This window comes from Etheostoma cragini, chromosome 1 (genome assembly GCF_013103735.1).
Source record: "Etheostoma cragini isolate CJK2018 chromosome 1, CSU_Ecrag_1.0, whole genome shotgun sequence".
Lineage (NCBI taxonomy): Eukaryota > Metazoa > Chordata > Actinopteri > Perciformes > Percidae > Etheostoma > Etheostoma cragini.
The window spans coordinates 34066863-34071710 of record NC_048407.1 but is presented as its reverse complement, the minus strand read 5'-3'; the positions used below and the strand labels follow the sequence as shown (position 1 = coordinate 34071710).

At 41.3% G+C, this 4848-nt stretch overlaps 1 protein-coding gene across 1 annotated transcript in view; it reads left to right on the top strand.

Annotated features, from left to right (window-relative positions):
- Window positions 1-4848, top strand: part of LOC117955885 (involucrin-like) — an 8724-nt gene that overhangs the window by 1353 nt on the left and 2523 nt on the right. The gene's annotated exons all lie outside the window — the stretch shown is intronic.

Sequence of the window (4848 nt, the reverse complement as noted above, 5' to 3'; positions counted from 1 at the left end):
CTTTATATAGACCTTAGTTGTCCCCTAATACTGTATCTGAAGTCTCTTTATATAGACCTTAGTGGTCCCCTAATACTGGATCTGGTCTCTTTATATAGAACTTAGTGGTCCCTGATACTGGATCTGAAGTCTCTTTTAGACCTTAGTGGTCCCTAATACTGGATCTAAGGGAGAGATCAGCTGACCTGCTGCACTCGCTGCACAGAGCTGTGAGGAAGATGGAGAGGAGGAAGAGGAGGAAGAGGAGGGAGACGCTGACCACGCCAGAGGATGGGATCCACGACCCGGCGACCTCCGCTCCCACGGCCGCCATGACCTCACAGAGCGAAGGATGGGAAAAACAGGAGAGGCTGCTGGGAGAGAGAGAGAGAGAGAGAGAGAGAGAGAGAGGGGGGGGAGGTGAGGGAGAGAGAGAGAGAGAGAGAGAGAGAGGGGGATGAGAGGGAGAGAGAAAGAGAGAGAGAGAGGGGGAGGAGAGGGAGAGAGAAAGAGAGTGAAAGAGAGAGAGAGAGGGGGAGGAGAGAGAGAGAAAGAGAGAGAGAGAAAGAGAGAGAGAAGGGGAGAGGGAGAGACAGTTTAATTTACAGAAGGCGTGTCTGAATTCTTCAGCCGTGAACAAACAGCTCGACTTTGGTCGACACACCTGCAGACTGCAAGGGATCATGGGAAAAAACATTTGCATTTATTATTCAGCTGCTTGGTTTGTTCATCTCTGTGTTGACGTTTTCTATTTATGTGAGTAGCAGTGCAACAAGTGGAAAGTCTGTCAAAAACATCCCAAAAAGCAGTGAGAAAGTGGAAAAAGTGGACAAATACGCGGAAAACCGCAAAATAAATATCGAAAGGTGACAAAAACAACAAAAAAGAGAATAGAGAAAAAAACAACGTTGAAAGAAAATCAAAAAAATAGCTCAAAGATCGCTGTGGCACGTAGAACAGAGCATCGAGAAGATGACAAAGGCTGGCGACAAAAGTTCTTACCTAAACCCAACCATCACTTTCTTTGCTTCCTAAACCCAACCGTCACTTTCTTTGCTTCCTAAACCCAGCCGTCACTTTCTTTGTTTCCTAAACCCAACTATTGCTTTCTTTGTTTGCTAAACCCAACCATCACTTTCTTTTTTCCTAAACCCAACCGTCACTTTCTTTGCTTCCTAAACCCAACCGTCACTTTCTTTGTTTCCTAAACCCAACCATCGCTTTCTTTGTTTCCTAAACCCAACCATCACTTTCTTTTTTCCTAAACCCAACCATCACTTTCTTTTTTCCTAAACCCAACCGTCACTTTCTTTGCTTCCTAAACCCAACCATCGCTTTCTTTGTTTCCTAAACCCAACCGTCACTTTCTTTGCTTCCTAAACCCAACCGTCACTTTCTTTGTTTCCTAAACCCAACCGTCACTTTCTTTGTTTCCTAAACCCAACCGTCACTCTTTGTTTCCTAAACCCAACCATCGCTTTCTTTGTTTCCTAAACCCAACCATCACTTTCTTTGTTTCCTAAACCCAACTATTGCTTTCTTTGTTTCCTAAACCCAACCATCACTTTCTTTGTCTCCTAAACCCAACCATCACTTTCTTTGTTTCCTAAACCCAACTATTGCTCTCTTTGTTTCCTAAACCCAACCGTCACTTTCTTTGTTTCCTAAACCCAACTATTGCTTTCTTTGTTTCCTAAACCCAACCATCACTTTCTTTGTCTCCTAAACCCAACCATCACTTTCTTTGTTTCCTAAACCCAACTATTGCTTTCTTTTTTCCTAAACCCAACCGTCACTTTTTTTGCTTCCTAAACCCAACTATTGCTTTCTTTTTTCCTAAACCCAACCGTCACTTTCTTTGTTTCCTAAACCCAACCGTCACTTTCTTTGTTTCCTAACCCAACCATCACTTTCTTTGTTTCCTAAACCCAACCATCACTTTCTTTGTTTCCTAACCCAACCATCACTTTCTTTGTTTCCTAACCCAACCGTCGCTTTCTTTGTTTCCTAACCCAACTATTGCTTTCTTTTTTCCCTAACCCAACCGTCACTTTCTTTGTTTCCTAACCCAACTATTGCTTTCTTTGTTTCCTAAACCCAACCATCACTTTCTTTGTTTCCTAACCCAACTATTGCTTTCTTTTTTCCCTAACCCAACCATCACTTTCTTTGTTTCCTAAACCCAACCATCACTTTCTTTGTTTCCTAAACCCAACCGTTGCTTTCTTTGTTTCCTAACCCAACTATTGCTTTCTTTGTTTCCTAACCCAACTATTGCTTTCTTTGTTTCCTAAACCCAACCGTCACTTTCTTTTTAGTTTCCTAAACCCAACCGTTGCTTTCTATGTTTCCTAACCCAACTATTGCTTTCTTTGTTTCCTAACCCAACTATTGCTTTCTTTGTATCCTAAACCCAACCGTCACTTTCTTTTTAGTTTCCTAAACCCAACCATTGCTTTCTTTGTTTCCTAACCCAACTATTGCTTTCTTTGTTTCCTAACCCAACTATTGCTTTCTTTGTTTCCTAACCCAACTATTGCTTTCTTTGTTTCCTAACCCAACTATAGCTTTCTTTGTATCCTAAACCCAACCGTCACTTTCTTTTTAGTTTCCTAAACCCAACCGTTGCTTTCTATGTTTCCTAACCCACCTATTGCTTTCTTTTTAGTTTCCTAAACCAAACTGTCGCCTTCTTTGTTTTCTAAACCCAACCGTCACTTTCTTTTTAGTTTCCTAAACCCAACCGTTGCTTTCTATGTTTGCTAAACCCAACTATTGCTTTCTTTTTAGTTTCCTAAACCAAACTGTCGCCTTCTTTGTTTCCTAAACCCAACCGTCGCTTCCTTCTTTGTTTACTAAACCCAACCGTCACTTTCTTCTTTGTTTGTCTTCGATAATGTGTATGTCTACAGCGTAGACGGCATAAATTAGGCTTAAAGAGTTCACGGTAGAACTACAAAGCCATGAGACACGTGTGGTAATAAACTACGGCGAGCGTGTGCAGACGGTAAACGTGCCGTCGGCTGTTTCACCCCGACGCCTGCAGCATGTTGACACATTTAAACAGTAAAAAGCTTTTATCACTCACGGGTTATTTACAGAGCAACAACACGGCGCTGACACAGAGCCGGTCCGACGACTACATTTGCATTTTAGTGTTAGACGGAAACCTGACGACGCTTCAGGAAAGCAAGAGGCTGTTTCTCTCTGAAAAACGCCCACATGGGTCGTTATTCAAGCTTTTAGGGCTCTATTCATATTTATAGAGGCGGTTCCAGGCGTCTTTCCTGACACTTTCAGTGCCTTTTCTTATGATTTTGTTATTTATTTTTCTACATTTTAAATTTTTTTTTTTCAACCTTTCTTCGATGTTTTAAATGGGAAATTTTCGTAATAATTTTTGTGTGTGTTTTTTTTTACATTTTAGATTTTTTTTTGGGACATTTTGAAAAAGAATTCACATTATTTTTTTAGTTTTTTTCCCACATTTTAGATGTTATTTGTGGACAATTTGAAAAAAAATTATCATTTTTTTGTCGTTTTTTTACATTTTAGATGTTTTTGGGGACATTTTGACAACATTTTCAAATTCTTTTTGTAGTTTTTTTCCCACATTTTAGACATTTTTTGAAGACATTTAGATTTTTTTTAAATAATTTTTGTTGTTATTTTTTTAGATGTTTTTTTTGGGCCATTTTGCTTTTTGTTCTTTTACCGGAGTAAATGGAAGACGCTCAAACAGTGTGACATGTCTGAAAAAAAGAGTCTTGCAGCGGCATACATATAAGCACACACACACACACACACACACACACAGACACACACACACATATACACAAATACTCATGCCAACACACGCACACATTTACACACACAAACACCCGCCAGTGTAAACGCATGCAAACAAAGCAGAAATATGCTATAAATTGAATAGAAATACCCAAAAGTAAATGAAAGTAGTGTCCTGATCCTTTATTTCAGAAGAGCGTTAAATGGAATCAAGTTCATTTGTCTGAAAAAAACCCCAAAATATCTGATAATTTGACCCGAAGACAACAGGAGGTTTAACGTCTAAATAGAGTCTGAGACTCTGTTACACACTCAGACAGAAACATGGAGGAAAGTCCCAGAGGTACCGTGCAGATGAAAGGAAATAAAGTGTGTGTGAACCTACCTGTGTGTGTGTGTGTCCAGGTCCAGATGCTGTGTGTGTGTGTGTGTCCAGGTCCAGACGCTGTGTGTGTGTGTGTGTGTGTGTGTGTGTGTGTGTGTCCAGCTCCAGACGCTGTGAGTGTGTGTCCAGGTTCAGAAGCTGTGAGTGTGTGTGTGTGTGTGTGTGTGTGTGTCGTGGTCCAGACGCTGTGTGTGTGTGTGTGAGTGTGTGTGTCCAGGTCCAGACGCTGTGTGTGTGTGTCCAGGTCCAGAAGCTGTGAGTGTGTGTGTGAGTGTGTGTGTCCAGGTCCAGACGCTGTGAGTGTGTGTGTGAGTGTGTGTGTCCAGGTTCAGAAGCTGTGTGACGAGTGTTGTTCCTGCTGTAGAGGTACTCATTAACAGAGAGAACCAACACTGAGACTCTGCTGTTTGAACTGCTTAAAGAGACACACACACACACACACACACACACACACACACATGCACCACACACACATAAACACACACAAGCACACATGTCAACACACACAAACACCACCACGCACGCATGCATGCACACACAGATACAGAGATACACACACACACACTAACAGCAGAAACATCTGGACTGAAGAACAGTACTGGAGTAAATGTACTCAGTTACTCTCCAAATGTACTCAGTTACTCTCCAAATGTACTCAGTTACTCTCCAAATGTACTCACTTACTCTCCAAATGT